This window comes from Corvus hawaiiensis, chromosome 2 (genome assembly GCF_020740725.1).
Source record: "Corvus hawaiiensis isolate bCorHaw1 chromosome 2, bCorHaw1.pri.cur, whole genome shotgun sequence".
NCBI lineage: Eukaryota > Metazoa > Chordata > Aves > Passeriformes > Corvidae > Corvus > Corvus hawaiiensis.
Window position 1 is genome coordinate 42,155,877 of NC_063214.1, and position 19,923 is coordinate 42,175,799.

General features: G+C 43.4%; 1 protein-coding gene and 1 long non-coding RNA gene across 2 annotated transcripts in view; one reads left to right on the forward strand and one right to left on the reverse strand.

Moving 5' to 3' along the window:
• MAML2 (mastermind like transcriptional coactivator 2) overlaps nt 1–19,923 on the reverse strand; it is a 208,827-nt gene that overhangs the window by 107,153 nt on the left and 81,751 nt on the right. The gene's annotated exons all lie outside the window — the stretch shown is intronic.
• LOC125321557 lies at nt 2,694–18,958 on the forward strand. Its single transcript, XR_007201591.1, has 3 exons — nt 2,694–2,998; nt 8,861–8,990; nt 11,732–18,958. It is a non-coding gene; the product is annotated as an uncharacterized LOC125321557 (long non-coding RNA).

Sequence of the window (19,923 nt, forward strand, 5' to 3'; positions counted from 1 at the left end):
GTCACGTGGTTTGCACACTCTGTGATGTTCAGAAAAATACTCCAGATTGACACCACAGGCTTTTGGTTTGTTGGATGGGCCTTTGAGCAACCTGGTCTAGTAGAAGGTGGTGCTGCCCATAGCAGAGGGGTTGGAACCAGATGATCTTTAAGGACCCTTTCAACCCAAACTGTTATATAATTGTATGGTAATCAGTAGAATAAAAACACATAGGAAAACGAATCCCATCCCATCCAGACACTTGGTCATGCTTGGTAGAGATGGAGTCCTCATTAAGCATGACCCAACAGCTGGTAAAGCACTTAGAAAATACTAACGACTAACGACAGTGACAAACATCTTTTAGGAGGATATAATTTGCAATCAACTAAGGCAAATATTTATACATGCCATTATCACTTCCTGGTGGGATTACTGTAATCCATTATTTGCAGGTCTTCATGCTACCGTACTTCCTTCTGGGATTTGAATTTGTGCAGAACTGTGACTCCAAAATGCTCATCCCAGCCAAGATTCATTACTCACGTTACAGGCAAAGCTCCACTGACTTCCTCTGCTGCACAGAACTGACTTAAAAGACTTTTTGCTTATATGCAGAACCAAATGGTGATTAATCCATCATGCCTCTAGTGCAAAACTGGTTTGGGTCTTAATTCCAAAGGTTTACCATAAATTGCTATCATTTTGTATAGCATCTAAGGGTTTGCTTACAATCTAAACATGTTAAGGACCAAAAATAAATGTTGTTAACACAAAAATCACTTCATCAGATATGCCTGTAAAACGTGTGCAGAGCCTTTTCAAGGGTCTTGATTAACTGAGAAGTAATTACATTCTGAAAATTGGTGAGTAGTTTCACATTTGTGGCACTCAGAGAGCGGCCTCTGTTCCCTTTTGCTTTGCTGCAGATAAACGCTAACCCCACAAGTTTCCATGGATGTTGGGGGTTGCTGCTCAGCACTCTGTGAGATCACACTGCTCCCCAAGGTGCAGTTGAGTGCAATTCCAGAGCCAAGAGGCTTTGACTCACAGCCACTCAGCACGTGGCAGCAAGAGTTTCAAGACGTTGCCACCAGCTTTCCTTAGGCCTCAGCCACAAACTACTGTGTCTGCCCCAAAGCTGCAGACAGGACCACAGGAGGAGTGTTCAGCCTAAAGGACAGAGCAAAGATGAATAGTGCATGGAGGAAGCCATGAGGCAGAGGCTCCAGGGTTGGCTCCTGCCAGTGCTGAGCCAAGGCTGGTAATCCTGAGACAAGAGTCAGCAGAGAGCTGCAAGGGGAAGATGCTTTCATTTTTGCAGTGAATTTCACCTGGACTTTTTCTGTCAGCACCTTGATTTTTGCAAACCTCAGCCTACAGAAACTGATGTTGGGCAAGACAGCCCTGATCTTTCATCCTCCCCGGCAGAGGCCCACCAAGCACCACTGTATCACCTCACCACCTCCCAGAAGAGGCTTTGACAAGGCACACTACAAGCTAAAAAGGGAGGGGTTAAGTTCCAGGCAACCTCCAGCGACAAATACAAGGCTGTCATCAGCTCAATGCTAAGCAGATGACTCTGAACATCTTAAAAAGAAGACACTATTTCTGCAACAGTGGCAGGGGGATAATAGCTTAACGAGATCACCTTTAAACTGTAAAACATAGGTGACAAACAACAATTTTTGGAACATCCTCACTAGCATTAGCTGAAGTGGGATAAAAACAACATCACTTATTATAAATTTTGACTGACAGTCCCAAACCCCATCACTCCTGAAGAACACATAATTTTGAGGCTGAGTAATCATGAGAGCACAACAATGTGATAAACAAAGGTCTTCAGCGCAGTTGCTGCTGCCAGCTCTGCACTGCAGAGCAGTTTTACATGGAGTGTGAGTCTTGGGGTGAAACTGAGTCCTTCTGACAACTTTATTCCTCTGCAAGGCATGGTTCCTTTCACATCTGGGCAGGAGACAGCATGTACTCCAGGTCCATAGGGTGGTACAAATCTCCCCAACAATCACTGAATATCAAAGACCCCACCACTGTCTGCTCCACAGGCAGAATGCCACTCTTCAACCTTACCTTGAAAGGATGATTAAGGTATGTATTGGCATGTTCATTTAACAAACATGTAATTAAACTCTCTTCTGAGCTCTCAAGCACTGATGTTGCTCTCCTGGAAGAGGCTGGCAGAACAAACAACATGTGTCCAAGGGACATGTATTGCACAACACACTACTCAAAGGTGGTCAGACATAACAGCAATGAGCAGGCAGCTGGTAAGAACTGAGCAGAGGCAAAGATGAAGTTTAACTAATTTGTGAGCAGTAGTGATGTTCTGAAGTTTTTCCAAGTCTAGCTCAGGTCCGTGTCTTTCTTCAGAACAAAAAAGGGAGACAGACCAAAAGACCCAAGGGCTAATGTTGCTTGGAAAGAAAGATGGAGCTGTAATCAAGCTGACTTTAGCAGCATGGAGAACTGCATCACTTCCTCTGTTTTCTACACAGACAGAAAAGGTCAGATTTCTAGCTACTAATCAGTAGCTAGAAAGCAGCCTCAGGATTTAGTCTTGGCATCATTTCTGGAAAAGGTTAAGAAGTCAAAGTTTATTATTGTGACATTCTCTAATAATTAACTTATGGATGAGACATGATTTTTTATCAAGTGTAAACTGAAAAGGCACCTTCTTGTACACTCAGCAATCCGTAGTCATAGAGAAGTCTGGGAAATTGTTACCACTGCTTTGGTGTATCAATCTGAGACCACAAGAAAATGAAGAAACAGAAAGAAATAAGGTCTCTTCTGGTACCTGAAGAGATAACAGAGCAATGGTAGCTGCAAAAGATAAATTACTCTCCAGAAGGTGGAGATGGTTTGCAGATGCCCTTGTCCTCGAAGAAGGCAATGGAACAGGCTCTGGGAAGAAATGATTCCACTTTAAAGGCCAAAACTGGTGAATAACACTTCAAACCTCTCACCCTAAGGAAGTGCAACTTTGGTTCCTATCCAGGTGAGCTATGGAGCAACGGAGCAAGGACATCAGACATGGTGGTAGGTTTTAGCTCAAAGGTTTTAGCAACAAAGAAAGCAATGGAGGTTAGAGAGATTTTGTATGAGATAGGCTGCACTGCTTGTATGTTGTTGCTTTGAGTCCTTTTTGAAACCCTAAAAGCTCCTCATTTTTAGGAGCAATTTGGAAGCATAACTCCAACCATGCTGATATTTAGCATTTCACCAAAGCTAGTCTTTCCTCCTTGTTTTAATAGCATAGCTTGAGATTTGGGCTATGTTAGCAACTTCTGTGTGCAGTCCTGCTGTGTACTGCATGCATCTTATCTAAGGCAGAATTCGGCTGCTGGGCTGGGGGTAAATAAGGTTTGAATGTGTCTTCATAAGCCCCTTTCACCCACAAGTATCTGGCACAACAATGACAAGGAGGTCTTTAATCATTACTTCTGGTTGCTGTCATTGCTGTAGTTAGTGACTCAAATTTTCTCCTAGGTGAAACCTGACAGCAAAGCAAGTTGGAGAATGATTTTTGTGTGGAAAACAGTAGGGGGGTGTAGAGTAAGGTTGTGTATCACATAACATTAAATCATCTCCTGGTGGCAGACAGTGACTCTGTCTCATGTAATAACAGTCTGTTTGGTCTTAAATCTCAATGAAGCAGTCAGCTGTGCTGACAGAAAAAACCAAAAAACTTAGAGGGCAAGTGGGGCAAAGCAAAAGTTCCTCTGACTGCCTGAAAATTAAGCCCATGTTTCATGAAGGCAACACGAACAGTTAACACACAAGCATCATTTCCTTCTCCCTGTTGCTCTTGACCTGGTAGCCAAAAAACACAGAGCACATGTGGCGAATTTGATCTCTAGATAACTGCACTCAGTAGAATTGTTACAGTGCATTAGCATGAAAAATAACATACTGCACAGCTGCGTGAAAGTGGATCTGGTGCTTGTCACATGTATTTTAATAGAAGATGCCTAGGAGGTGATCTCAGAACAAACATGTCACAAAGCAAAAGACAGAAAGGAGAAAAAACACCCCATATCTCTGCATGTTCTTAAAGGGGTTTTGATAGACAAAGTATAGCTTTACAAGGGTTGAAATAAAATCGTTTTAAGGTAGAAATCTCTGGAATCCTTTTTATACAGTGAACCTCAGGCACCAAGGGCTTTGGCAGATGAGCTCTGGAGAATCTTGCTGGGGTGGTGCAAGAGAGGCATCTTGCTGGCAGCCCATCCCTTCCCTCTACCAGCTGATGGAGGGGAATGTGGGTCAGTGCCTTGGCCACCTACCTCACTGTCTGCTACTGTGGGCTGAGCTCACCCTTGCCAGGGTACTGGGGTCAGGAGTGGGAGAAGACCTTCCCTTCTGCAGACTTGTCTCCCAGGCAGGACAACCTCCCCAGAGCAGTGGGGTGGATGGCTGAGGCAACAATTTACCACCCAAGCAAGGTTCATCAAAGATTAACACCCTTAGAGAAACAAACACACTGGACTATCTTGGTTTGGGCCAGATTTTGGTTGCAACCTTAAATGTGCAGCATTTTCTCCGAGTCCCTAATCAGAACCATCTATGTATGAGCTTTTTGTTTCAAATTCTTGCAAAATGATTCTTCCCTTGTAAAAGACAGAAGGATGGTAGTTACATGTAAACAATAAATATTGCTATGGCTGCTTATCTTTGGAAGGTTCCAAACCTAACCTCCTCCAGTGTCTTCCCAGCAAATATTTTAGAGCTGTATCTTCCCCACAAAACCTTGCATTCCTCAACTGTTTATTGTCCGTGAGCTGATAACCTTGACAGTCCATTTTTACAAGGTCTCAGCTAAAACTTTGAGGGAGGTTGGCAATCTGTGTGAGTTTTCCAAAACCGTTGTCTTCCACACTCATCCATTTTCCAGCATAACAAATCACTGACTCTTTAAAAATCCCTTGTCGTTAGCATTTTGGCATGTTTCACTTCAAGAAGACAAGCCAAGGAAACTCAGTGATAACATTATTAAGCTAGACAAGGAGCACCTGAGGATTTCAGCTCCTCTGAAGTATTAGGAGAGATTTTATTTTATTGAATGCTGTGAGTGTATTGGGATGAATACCTCTGTTTGCATCCTAGGAAGCTCCCTTAACTACCAGACAAAGGCTTCATCTGGCAACTTTAACTCAAGCCCCAATAAATATTTTTCATGGATAGAAAACTAAGCGTAAATGACAGATTTAGCTCAGGGGAGTTATGGTCAGGCCTGAACCACACTGACAGAGCTCTGCTGGGAAGCCGGAATGCTGCCTGCATATAGCCAATATAATAAGCCCTGTGACCTTCTTAGTTCTGAGCATTTGACAAGGGGATGAAAATACTGCATGAAAAGCAAATCTCTAAAAGCAAAATCCAGTACTCTGTTCCTGGGATGAACATGACCAGGTACTTCTATTTGGTGGGATAGCAGGCACCCCAGATGGTTTCTCTCAAGGATGCACACTCAGACACTGGGGTGATGGGTGACCTCTTTAAAAGAGGAAAAATAAAAGGGGACAATAGCCACCAAACTGAGGTCATTTAGACCACTTTACCACTCCTGAAAGATCCTGATCGTCTCCCCTTGTTTAGGGAGAGAGTGGGGAGAAGAACTTTTTCCAAGATTCAGGGCTCCCTTGCAGAGGACAGGAGAGGCACATGCTCCCAACACCCAAATTTTTCTTATTTCCAAAAGGGAGAGGCTGTAGCCACCATAATTTCCATGAGGAGAAGAAAAAACCCTCTGGAGCAGTGTTTGCAAGAGTGGCTGAGGAATCAGCAAGAGAAGATGTGGGGGAAGGAAGGAGCCAGCATCCCCTGATTGTACCTACAGCTGCCCCCCTTTGGGGAGGTCTAGGCCCCTGTCAGACTCTCAGCGTGATTAGGGCTGTCATGTTGGCTGTGTGAGAGCCGGAGGCGCTGAGCAGCATTCGAGCCCTGCCAAACCTCTGCCCCTCCGGGGCACAAAGCCTCTGAAAGCTGGGCTGAGCCCACGCGTCAGAGGGGAAGGGCCCCACCCCGCATAGTGTGGAGAGGAGCTGGGCAGCCTTGGGCAGGATTTCACTCTTTGGACTTTCATAAGGGATTTAGAAGCAAAGTACACACTTTTCAAAATGCTCCAGGAGATGAAGGTGGGCTGTGGGGCTAGCTGGGATTCGTGGCCTCAGATAGCCTAGGAGAGCTGGTTCTGTCAGTTCTGCTGGTAAAGTGGGGGAATGAAAGGGGAGAAGGCAGTGAGCCCACCACATTCCAGCAGAACCATGTCGAAATCAAAGTGTCTCTTTGAGGCTGCTCAGCTTTGCTGAGCCAGCAAATTCCAACAGAAAAGCACCATTTCCTGTGTTTTCCTCTGACCCAGCCTGATGCTGAGCTCCCTCACCCAAGATGAAAGTCCCACATGGATCTTGGAGCCAGGAATATAGTGTAGCAAACCCAACCAGTAGTGAGTGTGGAAAGAAGAGGGCATGGGCATTGTGCAAAGAGTTGTCATGGGGGTAAAGCCAAAGAGAACAGATGATTGGTACTGCTGGAAAATCACATTACTGCAAGCCTTGCTACTGGTTCACATCTTCATCCCTTCCTTACACACAGAACACAGCCGATGCCAACGCCCATCACAAGTTGCCCAAGTGAACAAAACTCATAATTAAATGAACAGCAGTGTTATTCTGTGCACGGCCATCAGTGTGGCTGTGCAGGGAGACCTCACACTCTGCTGAACAACCAAAGCATGGGAGCCTCTGTGGAAGCAGAAGGACCAATTCTCCGAGCCTCTGAGGAAACTCACAGCCATACAACACCAGAGCATATATCTGTGGGACAGATCCCCATAACCTGGACTCTTAACTGCAATTACGAACAAAGTATCTTAGCCTCCAGAAATGAACCTCAACTACTGCAAAGAAACAGTTTTTAAGTTAAAGCCTTTGTGTCATTGCCTTGTCTCCTCTTCATTTAAGGGTATTTGTTTTCAGAAGGCAGCAGGGTATCCTTGCTAGATGTGTCTGATGGTCAGCATGCTGGGACTGAGTTCATTTGGAAATCAGGGGTGATTTCAAAATCAGGCTTCACAACAAGCAACAGCATTGATGAAGGACAAGGTGTGGGAGAAGGGGTCAGATCTGTGTTTGTTGAACATGCCAACTAAAGCTATGTTTGCTGAAGAGATCCAGGGCTCGAAGCCTGAACTCAGCTCTGCTAAAGTTCATTCCTGCTCCAGTTAGTGGAGGAAGGAGTTGGGAGCCCAGCAAGATCCTGTCTAGCTGCCTGCATGAAGTGGGACAAGTACCTCTGTTGTACATGCACTTTTGGGAATGTGTCATCCCACCAAACACCTGAAGCCCAGCCCTGTAGACTTTATTCAGGCATGGAATTCCTTACAGCTCAGCAGCAAGCAAATTCATGGGCAAAACATTGCAGAAGCAGCTCATGCAGTATTAAGTGGCATCTACATTTACACAGCTATCATGTTGCTGAGTTACAAGTCATTTAATTTCAGAATGGATGCCAAAACTATTTGCTCCTGGAAAACCCAGACTCATTTCCAGGTGCAGGATATCACATTGACTTAAAGAGAAGAAGGATCATGCCCTTTTGACCATTTATCCTGCACCACAAGCTGTATGAGCAGGCAGGGCCAGCCCCAATGAGATGCTCTTTTTTCTGGTTTTTTCTCCAATCAGGGACCACCTCCCCACCTCTACATGTATGGGTGGCCTGCCCAGTTGCATCAGCCCTCACTGCTGCAGTCTAAATGTTACTGCATCCAATACAGAGCTCACTAAAGTCATTGCACAAAATCTCATTAAGCTCAGCTCAGTTTATTTTACAAACGAGGAACTGGCTGTGGAGACCTTCAGATCTCTCAGATAGCATAAATCAGCCCCTGACTCAAGTGAGCTGGAGGTCTAGCTCACAGTAAATATAAAAGGCAGTGGAACCAGGGTAGGAATTGGGTGAAGGATGCCCTGGTACCATTGCCTCTCCAACGCTGGGACTGGCAAGCTGCTGCTGACCACCAGGCTGCTCAGCAGTGTGACCACGCAGATGGATGTGTCTGCTGGGACCGACAGCAGGTCTGCTCAGCCCAAGGAATCAGCATGGACATTGTTCTTCAGTGGCTTCATCACTCCACAGGTTATCAGAGGGCTCCCCCAGCAACCTGCATGGCCCCTGCTCATGTGCTGCTCAGATATCACTTTCCTGCCACAGCCAGAAATAGTTTTCATTTAACTTATATGGGATTGCAAAAACTTCTGAGACAAAATAGAGAATAAGTGCAAGACAACACTCAACAACTCCACAGTTAAATGTCATTCCAGCTGCTTCTCACTCACGGTAGTTTAAATTGGGGCTGCATTTTAAAGCTATTCTGTAATTAGTTAAAAATTTGAAAGTGACCCGGAAAAATGGAGAAGTTAATCTCTTCTCTTAGAATGTGGGAGAGGGGTATCAAGTTCTGGGATTTCCACGTTTTCTTTTTTTCCTTGTTACCTTATTTCATTCAAAAGTGATAGCTTTAAAACACACTGATGGAAAAGTTATGCTGTTCTGGTATCTTCTAAAATAAATTTCACATTAAATACAGTATGTGTTAAAGGCATTTGGATTCCCAGGGAATGTGGGTATACATTTCACTTGTCCTGTTACAACTTCCTATGAATTTACTCAGCTGGCTTCAATAAAAAAAAAAAAAAAAGGTTAAAAAAAAGGAAAAAGAAAGGAAAAATCTGTGGGAATCTTTCTGTGTGTACATTACGAAGCTACTAGGCCTTTACACTGATAATTTAAAACCAGCTAAGCACATGTGCACAGATGGGAAAATCTGAGTAATTTGGTTTCATGTGCTTTCCAGCTTGCTGTAGATTTGGATGCCGAGCCCTGCCTGAATGCTGAACTCCCGAGTACCTCTCCAGGGACTTAGCATGGCTCTTGCAGAAGATAAAGCCAGGCTGTGGGACAGTCTTGTGGCAGGACCTTTCTAGGTAAGGAACCCATAGGTTGAATGCTGCTGCTAACATTTATTTCCTTGAAAGGGTCCAGCCAATGCCTAGTGGAGGTGCACAACTGAGCTATTTCTCCAGTAGTACCCACCAGCAGCATTTTGCTCCTGCTTTCAGATGAGTTTTCCAGTGAGGGAGCTGTTGGTGCATGCTGTGATGGGAGCATCCCTGCTCGCTGTGCTCTGTGAGGAAGCCAGCTCATGTGCAAGGGGAGCAAGGCCCCTTTTGTGAGAGCCAGCCAAGCGGCCTGAGTTTAACATTACAAAAGCTATGGAGTGCTGTAGGGGCTGAGGTTCCATTTGCGAAAGGACCTTTCAGCTTTGACTCATAACTCTGATAATTTGTGCAGGGGTAATAGAACACAGCCGTCTGTGTGCAGAGCCCCCGAGTCAAGGGCTGAGGCTCTGGAGCAGCACTGGTGTGCCTGCCCTACAACCAGGCCCTTCCCCCTGCTCAGCACAGGGTGTTCAGCTACCCTGGACTTCATCTGACACTAATGTAAGGGCAGGGAGCTGGTGGTGCTGGTGCACAGCCCAGCTTGGATTTAACCTGAGTGGCTCAATGGGTGACAGTGCCCAGTTTTGCTGCTCTCCACCCATTTCTGGTAGGTCAGACAGGTGTAATGAATGATATCCCTCAGGCATATAGGATCAGGCTTCAAAAAGGTCTGGGAACCTGCAATGTAAATAGGCAACTGCACCCTAAGAGGTGCTTTACTCTTCTAGTCTGGACTGCATTGGCTCCTTCAGACTGGGTCTTTACAAAAGCTCCGTGCCAGCTGGCACCTAGAACCCCTTCAACAACATTTGACTAAAGACCTCTTAATCCTAGCAGCTCTCTACACCTTTAGGAAATTAAACCTCATTGCAGATGTAGACTGGAGGAGGTTAAATCTGGTGGAAGGGGGTTCCAATTGGCTGTGGAGCTGATGTGGCCAGGACACACCAAATTCTCTGGCTGGTGGCAGGCGGGATGCTGTGGTTAGCATCACATTGACTGGCAGCTGGCTCTTCGCTCCTAATAAGGAGGTGCAGCTGGGCTAATTGGAGGCAGCTTTCAGCACCGAACAATGCTGGAACGCGCTCCATCACAGCGGCTGCGAGACAGCGCCACTGCTCTGCCCCACATCATACTCCGGGTGGGAGAGAGGGACATTAACATTAATGTTAGGAAAAGTGGTCAGCCTGTTACCTGAGTGGGTGACAGGCATTTCTGTGGCAGCTGCCACCTTGCCAGCACACTGAGAAGCACAGACCTCCGTGGATGAACCTGGGAGGTAGCTACGCTCTAAGCCAACAGACTGAGTGTCTTGTCTTGGCAGCAGCCTCATATGGAAACCTACAACACACAGCATCCTGGCTGTATGCTGGCAACAGTCTTCAGTGACCTCTAGCAGTGTGTTTGCAAAGGGTGAAGGCACATCTGTAAAATGTACTGCCTCTGGTTCTGTGCTGTAGTCCAAAACAAGCTATTGAGCAGCTGGAGCTCTTGAAGGAGCACATATCCAGGTATACGTTCTCCTTTAATAATTCTTAGGTCTTAAAAAAACTATTTATAGATCTCCCATTTACCGAGTGTATGATTTCACTACATGGCATGCCTTCCATTTGGTTGCATTACCATTCTCAGCCAGACATCTACAGCTGTTTTACAGTTCTAAAAGCTCATGGAGAAACTCATCTAAGCTTGAGCAGTGGGGAAGGTCATTCCACTTCCTCTGATATTTTTGCAACACTCATGAAATCTCCATTCTTTTCAGCATTGACCTCCATTTTGGGAGTGTAGGAACCTGAGATCCTCTCAGCTGTGCTTTTGGAAGTGGCATCATTGCCTCTAGAAAAAATAAAAAATTAACTTGTGAGCCCCAATTACATTTTCTAACATCTTAGTGAGTTATGTGCAAGGCTTATGCTGGCTTTTTTAAATTAAGCAACATGTGCATTAGGAAGAAGACCTCATATACCACAAAACAAATGACTTCCAAATCTTTAGATCTTCTAATTTCTATGAGGAAGCTTCTTTCCTCTTTGTAAACACTGGAACTACTCAACAGAATAGCAAAATCCTTTCTCTCAAAACACATAATATTAAGAAATCCCAAAGAATATTTAATGTCCATAAAGCACCTTTCTGGAAAAAAGAAAAAATGCATTTTTCAGCCCTGTTTAACATCTTATGGAAATAATAGGCATTCATCTTTCATTTGTCTCTGTCTTTCTGAGGTCTTTACAGTGTTTTAGCTGTTACTTGCTGAATTGAAAACATAGGCTTTGACCAGAGGCTGGGTGGTGTCACTTGTCTGGCTGCAGATGTCACAGCAGGGGCCATATTTTCACTACATTACCACAAACAACACAGTTCAAACTGCATTTAATTAGTGGGTACCGAATACTGCTGCCTGCCTTCTCTTAAAAGCCCAGGAAACAGCCACGGGTAAACATTTCACCAAACAGCACAGGATGAGTTTAAGTTTTCATGAGCTACCTCAGCTGGTCCCTCTCAACCCCCTGCACCAACATCTGGGCCAGCTCCACACCCTTCCCTGGTGCTGAGGTAAGAGCTGTGGTGGCCAGGCTGAAAGTGATGGGCATGAGCCTGCCAGGTCACTCCACAGTTTTGTCTTTCCTAGCTCTGAGAGGCACCTCTTCCTCCCCCCCAGTGTCAGAGAAGGAAGAAGTTGCGGTGGCAACCTCCATGTGTTTTATGTTCCCCTCTTTTCACAGACACCATGTGCTGCCTTGAAACCCCCACATATCTCCAACCTCCCATGGGAACCTGTCCATGTTAAACTGGGAGTATGCCTGTGGCCTGCAAAATGCCAGCAAATGATTATGGTGACCTGAAGCTTGGTGGAGCTGAGAGCAACGCTAAGCCCTTATGCTGCCCGTGTTAAGTCCCTCCCACAAGCACAAGGAGTGGTGCGTGAAACCCCAGCTGAACAGCCAGCACAGGGTCATGGATTACTTTTGAAAGGTGACATTTCTCTAACCCGTGAAGCCATTTCGTTACCCCACATGTGGAGGAAGCTGCAGGCAGGACAGGAGAAGTGAACAGACATGAATATACACAAAGGGCAATGGAGTGGATAGAAGGGAAGGAGACTGGTGTTCTTCAGCTTGGGAAGAGAGGACTGTCTACCAACAACGTCAGCAAATGGAGCTGGGGAAGGCAGGACAGGTCATTATTTCTAGAATGCTGGGTTTTGATATCATAGATAGTGCTAGAGCATAAAGGCTGTTAGTCTGTAAAGATGTATTTTCATTTAAGCAAAATCTAAAAGCAGCAGAAAGTGTTCTCTCTGGGGCTTGGCAACTGCTGAAGCCTCATCCAATCTCACTACAGGCTAAAACTTCTGGAGCTGTTTGTGAAGGCTCAAGTGAGCACCTCCTTCTGCAGCAGCTTCCCTGGCATCTTCCTCTTTGGGAAGTGTAGCCTTCCTAACTCCTCCTCCAGCCATGTCCTCCAAATCTCCTTCCCATCTCTACTGGTTCTCATGAAGAAAAGACAAGTTGTTCCCTAAAGACAAGTTCTCCCCTCAAGAGACTTCTTCCCAATTCCAGACTTCCACTTTGGATCACTAAAACCTTGGCCTATGATAAGTAGGAGCAGGAGTCCTTCAAATAACTATCACAGAACTTACATAACCCAAAAGCAATTTTCATGGGATCCTATCGAAGAACAGCCACAACCGATGATGTGAGCTCAGTTTCCTGAGCACACAGCTGGTGGTTTTCTGAAAAGGTGACTGTTCAATCCCAAGCTTACTGCCATAGCAGGGCTGGGGCTGAGTCTGAGCTGTAAGAAAAAGAACTGTATAAGCTGGCAGAGGATGCTGCAGGGTTTTTTGGGTAAATCTGAAATCTCCTTGTTACCACAAGAGGACTGCATACTCCTCTGAACACCTGCTCATCAAAATACGAAGATATTTCAAATGCCTCCACGAAGAGAAATTAAGTAACTTTATATACTCCTAATCAGTACTTGCTTTCATGATAGTGCTAAACAAAAAAGGTGTGAGGTTTCCAAATGACAACACCGCAGTGGTAACTTGGCTGTAAGTACAGCCCTACAATAGCGTGCGTAGCACAACAGTGACCTGCTCAAGGTATAATATTGACATGTATTTCACAAAACCCCATGATTTGAGAATCTGCCTCCCAGGCTGTGCAAGCCTTAACATAACCCTTGAAAAGTCTCAGAGGAAAGAGGCTTCAGAGCATTTTTAAGCCATTAGACATAAAAGTGGGGAAAAAACCCCAAAACCACCAATTGTGCAAATCAACAAAGTAACAGTCATCACCTAAGCTTTCCATTTGGAGTTGAAACCATTTGGATTTTTATCTGACATGCATGTGCAAGACAAATAACACTATGCATGTATGCTGCCCCTTCAGGGAATTATTAAATCTCGAAGCACCTCACCATGTTCATGGTCAGTCCTGCAGAAATGGTATTACAAACTGTCAAGCAAAGAGATGTGTCAGCCACCTTCATGAGAAACGAGACTGAGAAGCAGTGCACAATGTGGATTTGGTTATTCAGTTAATCTGGCTGCAATTCACCAACTTTCTGCCCCTGAATAAGAAGCATATAACTATTTTTAGGTCAAGCATTAACAATTGGGGCTACCTTATATTAGGATGGGAAGACAACAGATCAGTTTTTAAGCAGAGAAAATAAGAAACTCATGTTTCAGTCACATTGTGACTCAAAGCCAAGAGAAGCCAAAAAATTCAAAGATATTGGCTAACTCCCACAGAACTGCTTGCAAAGCCAACTTTTATCCCCAAGTGAATTTCTTCAGCAAGTTATAAGTCCCTAAACATGGCTTTTAAATGTTTCTTGCTGACACAACCTTAATCACAACGCTGCAAAAGCTGTATGTACATAATAATAATAATAATAATTTTAAACTAAATGTTTCCAGTGTTCAGAACTTTTCAGAACTCCAACAGATACCAGCATCTGAAATAAAATATTTAGGGAAGAACAATTTAACTTGGCTATGGTGACTAAAGGTAGTATATGCAGCAATGGTTCTGTATAAATATTGAATAAAAATCCCCCAAAGGTCAAAATACACAGCCTAAGGGTTAAGTTCTGATGAGATGAAAACAAATACAGATGAAAACAGTTAAATTTTAGTGCTCAGAGCAAGGATTGTGTACCATGACTCTGGAGGTCTTTGTCTCACAGGTCTGTTCTTAGTGCTGGTAATTATTAAAAATTCTCTGAAACTCCTGCTTGAAGGGTCCTAGGTGAAAGCATTACTGGGGTAGACTGGTATTTTAAAAAGCTTAAGAGATTTTTCCCAAACAAGGAGATTGTCAGGCCAGGATTTTCTCCTTATCTGAATATGACTGAAAAGCCTGCCCTCCATTACCTCAATACCCTCCCATTCTGGGATTTGCATCCAGGAGAGACTTCGCACCCCAGAGCTGACGAATTTCTGAGCACTCTCAGAGCCCTGGGGCTTCACTGGAGTCTTGCTTCCCAAATACTTCTGAAAATGAAGCTTCTTTTTAATTGTCCTACAGCATTTCTCATGCCAAAAACATCTGGGAAAGGCGAGAGCTGACAAAAACGCACCAACTTTTTTTTTTTTTTTCACTCTCTTGCACATTGTTTGAAAGAGGTTTAAAGCTAAAACAAACTCCTCTGAAGCAACGTGCAGTTCAGAGACAATGGCAGCAGCTGCAGATAGCAGAAGTTCATTCCTGTTTATTATATTCATTAAAACTGAAGGAAGAACTGTGGCAGCACCAGCTTAATGGTCATCTGAACATAATTATTGAGAAAGCATTGTTCTTTGGAAAGATGCAAAGTGTCAGACGGAACTTCACACCCTTGTCATAAAACCCCCACTTATTTCCTACCATTAATTGGATAAAATGGGCATTGTAGGATTGGAGGTGGAGGGAAATGGGTTAATGAGCATGTGTAGGAGGCAAATGACACTGGAAATTCAGTGTCTACAGAGAGTGGGCAGAGGAAACAAAATCAGATGTGAGCAAATTTCTGGAAGGGAATCGGGTCGACAAAACTCATGAGACAGCACTTTGTGTTCCTATCATCCTCGAACAGTATGAAAAGCAAAACTCTGGCCAGTTTGCACATGTGTTTCAAACAACAAGTCAAGAGAGAAACAAAACTGAATCGTGAATCAAGGGACTGCATCAACAGCCGCAAAGCAAACTCCTTTTGAAATCCAGCCACATCCTTGCATCCTACAGCATGCACTGTGCAGGGGTTCCCATGGTGCCTTTTGGTACCATGAAATTCCCTCCATCTCTCTAAAAGCTGGGGCCATTCCTCTCCATAAGCACCAGTGAGCCCCCTCAGTGTTCACCGTCAGTCTGTCTTTAGTTTCCTTTCTCCTTTCCAAATCAACATTCACTGTCTTTTATTGGTTGTCTGATGTTGAAGGTGGACGGAGTTCTCATTGCTCCCCAAAAGCAGGCTTGATGCCAAGAGCAGAACGTGAGCTGGATTCCATCCCCTCCCCGTGCAGGCAGTGGGTGGATTTGCTCTTCAGGCTCTGTTAGGTCAGTGTGCAAGCTCCTGTGGCTGTGCCTGAAATCTGGGCATCCCTCCACAAGCAGGCATGGATGGTAAACAATTTTTGAGTCTACAGGCCACCTCTTAGCTCTTCCATCAGTCAGTGCTCTTCAGTGGACAGATCTATGGGGCAGCAGCGTGGGAATGCATGTCCAGACCAAGTGCAGCAGCATCAGTCTGTACAGACCACCACATCCCATGGTTCAGGCTCTGTATGTGATCCACGAAGTCCATCCATGGCCTTGCCTGCCCAACCACAGATCTGCAGCACATTACATGCCAGAGTGTTGCATGGGGCTACAAGCTCAACCACAAATTCCGCTCCCTTCTCAGCCAGGACCCCTACTGATTCCTGTGAATGTTTTATGCTTCAGAGAAGGAACTGTTGAGCTGTTCCTGGACTGTAAAACTTATTTTCCTTAGCTGCTAAAAAAAAATGGCCTTCAGACTTCAGCTGGCCAATACCAACTCCCATTCCATAGCTATTCCCAATGTTCACTGCTATATAACAGCAAAAGCAAATTACTGGCCCCTTTGGAAAAACACATTCTACCTTTCAGCAGAAAGAACAGATGTACTCCCTTTTTCTGAGACTGATCTTCCTTTGTTCCTTTGTGCTCTGTTTTTTCCAGTGAGTACCTGGGACTTTTTGGTACAAGGATAATTAGTCTTACCTTTCACTCTTATATTAGCTCGTAATTTTTGTTTTGTTTTTTGTTTTCTGTTTTTTGTTTAAATTTATTCCTGCTAGTCTTCATGCACATGGAGTTGGTGCATCTAAGATAAGGACATCCAAAACCAACTTGGACCTGGTCTTCCAGTGCAATGATGTTTATATGACTGTGTGCTCACCTGCCTGACCAATTGCCTTCTCATCCCTTCCAGGATGTTCCAGAACTCTTTCCAGGAGTTCTAGAACACTGGGATAATTTCCCTTTAGTGAGAGGCCGGAGTCTCAGAGGTCACAGCTGAGGTTCTAGGAGGGCTTCCAAGCCCTCGTGAATGACCATCATGGTCCCTCCTGACAACGCACGGAGATAAAGCCTAGGCACACATCAGTCTCCACGCTACTGCTCATCCCCTGGTTTCACTGCAAGGGCCATAGCCTGTTCCCAGAGAGGTCCCCCATGAGATGGCTGGAGAGCCAGGACTGCAGGTTGCCTCCTCAGGTGCTTTAGAAAATCTGATCATATATATCTTTTGCATCTCCAGTTGCTTTGGTTTTGTCTCGTCTGTCAGTTCAGATAAAATTCTGCTTGCTCCAGCAATCTGAGGGAGAGAATGCATTCCTCCACTCAGCTGGATTTACAGGGAGCCTTGCCATCATCACTACACTTGGCCTTCTCACTAGATCTCAGGAAGTCGCTGTATGTTATACAAGTAATTAACTGTGCTACAAATGCTGGGTGATTCCTAATTCCTTGCTGCCTTTGCTTACTGGGTTGGGTGTTGACAGTACTTGGAGCAAGAGACCCACACTTTGAGTGTAAAACTAAACCAAAAGCTCTGGTTAAGGTTCAGATTTTAGGAAATTACAGACTGCAGTCCAAAACTCAGCTTTGAGCTGCTCTGTAGTCTGTGTGTTTCACAGCACTGAGGAATAAGAGTTCATTCACCATAATTCTTTCATACATGACAAAGTGGGAAATTCACCCTTCAGTCCTTCTGAAAGTGCACTCTGTGCTCCACATGCCAATTAGTGCTTCTGAAGGCTGCTATAATGCTGGAAAATTGCCAGCCAGACTCAGAGAAAGGCATCGCCTATACAGCAATCTCAAAGTGACCAAAGCTTGTTGAAGTAGTTACATACCTGTCTTCCCAGTCAAAAGCCCTTCTCAGATTGTGTATTATGATTTCCATCAAAATTAATGCAAATTTTTCAGTGGCATCCAAAAAGCTCTCAGTGACATTGTGAAAAGCAGAAATTTATAGTGTTTATTTTACACCATTTAAACCATCTCACTCACAAGCTGAATTGTGTGCAGACCCGAGTGGGAACTTACCACCAAAAGAAGAAGTGAGTTCAAAAAGCAAACAGACAGGTTCACAGAGGACTGACTTGGTGGTGCCCACAGGTGGTCTCACTACCTTGGTGACTACTGCAAACTGGCAATGTTCTCAAGGGAATGATCATCTCATTTCCTGCACTCTGGTCTAAAGATTCACTCCTGGTCTTTATGAGATATTGGGACCCAGTTAGACGGACTTTGCTTGCTACCTCCTGGGGTAGCAAGCTTCCATGTGTGCAGGATCTTGTTGTAGTCAGATGAGTTCATGACTTCTTACAAGAAAAAAAACTCAAAGAAAAATCTGAAATTAGGGCTCACTTTCAGCACATGTAGTGAGGGTAACATTCTTCAAACTATCATCTGAATTTCCTCAATATATTTCCTCAAAATAAGAATATTTTAATTTTTTTTCCATTTTTTTCTATAAACCATAGCCAAGAGGCCTCTGGGTATTTAAAAAAAGGATTTTAAATTTTAATAATGTATTAATAAACTGAATAAAGGACATACAAAATTATTCAGTAACTCACACATTCCTTCTATTGACTTAAGCTGAAAAGGACTACATTCTAAAAAATATTTTTAAGAAAAACGTTATTTCGTTCTGTTTTTTAAAGGGAATGTGTGGGTTATTGGGGATTTTTGTACCTTTATCAGTCACTTTATTCAGATAGTGTTGCTTTTTTAATCCAATTTAAATACAGTGTGTTTTTCTTTAAGAATAAACATATTTATGTTACATTTAAAATCTTGAAATCTTTTATGTGAGACCGAAGCAATCTATTTCTATAATTTAAATTAAACACAAATAGCATTCAGGCAGTGCATGCTGTTACTGAAGTTTTAAGAAAGTAAAACAACAGGCTTCGGGGAAGTCGCTTGCTGAGCACCTGGAACAAGAATTTGCTGAAGTGATAAACCAGCACTTGACAGCTGCAACTTGTTCTGCAGGTGCAGAAAGCACTTCTTCCTCTCAGTTCCTTCAGCGTAGTTCAGTTCAGTAATTACTTCACTCAGTGCTAAGACACCACTTGAGAAATAAAAAAACCCAGAAAACCAATTTTCCCTCTCTAGTTTAGGAGTAAAAACTATGTACAAGATATTTTCACCCACAAGTTCAAAACTGAAGGACAAGATGTCCTTAAATAATCTGTCCAATCCCATCCCTAAATAAATGATTTCTATCATTTAATACACTAAATCAGTTTTTTTTTTTTAATAGATTAGTTTTGACATACTTATTCTTGAATTACCTATCATATTCCCTTAATAACATGAAACCTATTATGGTGTTTTAAATGTTTTTTTGTATTCTGACTCTGTGCATGTGACATTTGATAAAAATTACCAAAAAATGTCAATAATAAAAATGGACTTATTTCACAGTGTTGTCTCTTATAGGTAGTATTGAAATCTGAATATATATGTGATATTCTATGGCTTCAATGTGTATGTATTATATATCCTCTAAATTGTTAAAACCCCCTCAGTTTTAGTGTAAAATCCATTTTTAGCTGCAATGTATTTTAGCTGTTGTGAAACAATGACTTCAATTTTTCATTTGGGAAATACCTAAATTATCCAAAGCAAACCAAGACCTAAAAAAGATTATTTAAATTAAAAGTTTTTACTTGCTGATTTAAATAACAATTGTGACCGGTACTTTAACTCATTCTGTATTACATGTATACATTACTATTGGCAAGCCTTTATCTTATAAAAGAGGCCAAATTTCTAGTATAGCCAGTAGATACATAAGATGGACTTTATAAAAAACCTCAACAACATGAAGTCAAAGTTGTTGTGCCTTTTTTTCCACCACTGGCTATGAAAGGAATCCTTGAAGGAATGAATACTGAAAGTTAATACTGGAAAATAACATGAAGAATAAAAATTATATAGTTAATTCTATATTAAAGATTAAAAAATTAAAATACTGAAGAGGGAAAAATAATGTTTTCATATGCATTTGGGAAAGGCAGAGATGATGGGGTAAGGGGAAAATGGGTTTACATGGCCTTTGCTTCTGTTGCATAGTATAGAGAGTCAGCTCACAGAGGAAGAAGAAAAGGTGGGGATTTAAAAAACTATTTCCCCACTGAAAAGCTTTATCATCTAGAAATGTGTACATGAGAATTTCAAGCTGCTACATCTTTTGCTTTCACTGTTTCATAAATCACTCTGCTCTGATCTCACAAATACTTCTTGCTTCCTTACAACTTGCAGCACTTTTTTTTTCACTGCAGCTGCAAAATCTATAACTCCAAAATCACCGAGGTGCTGCCCTTTGAGGGGAGAGGGGGAGGAGGGAGGGGGAATCCATTTGTTTTGAAGCCCTGTGCTCCTGA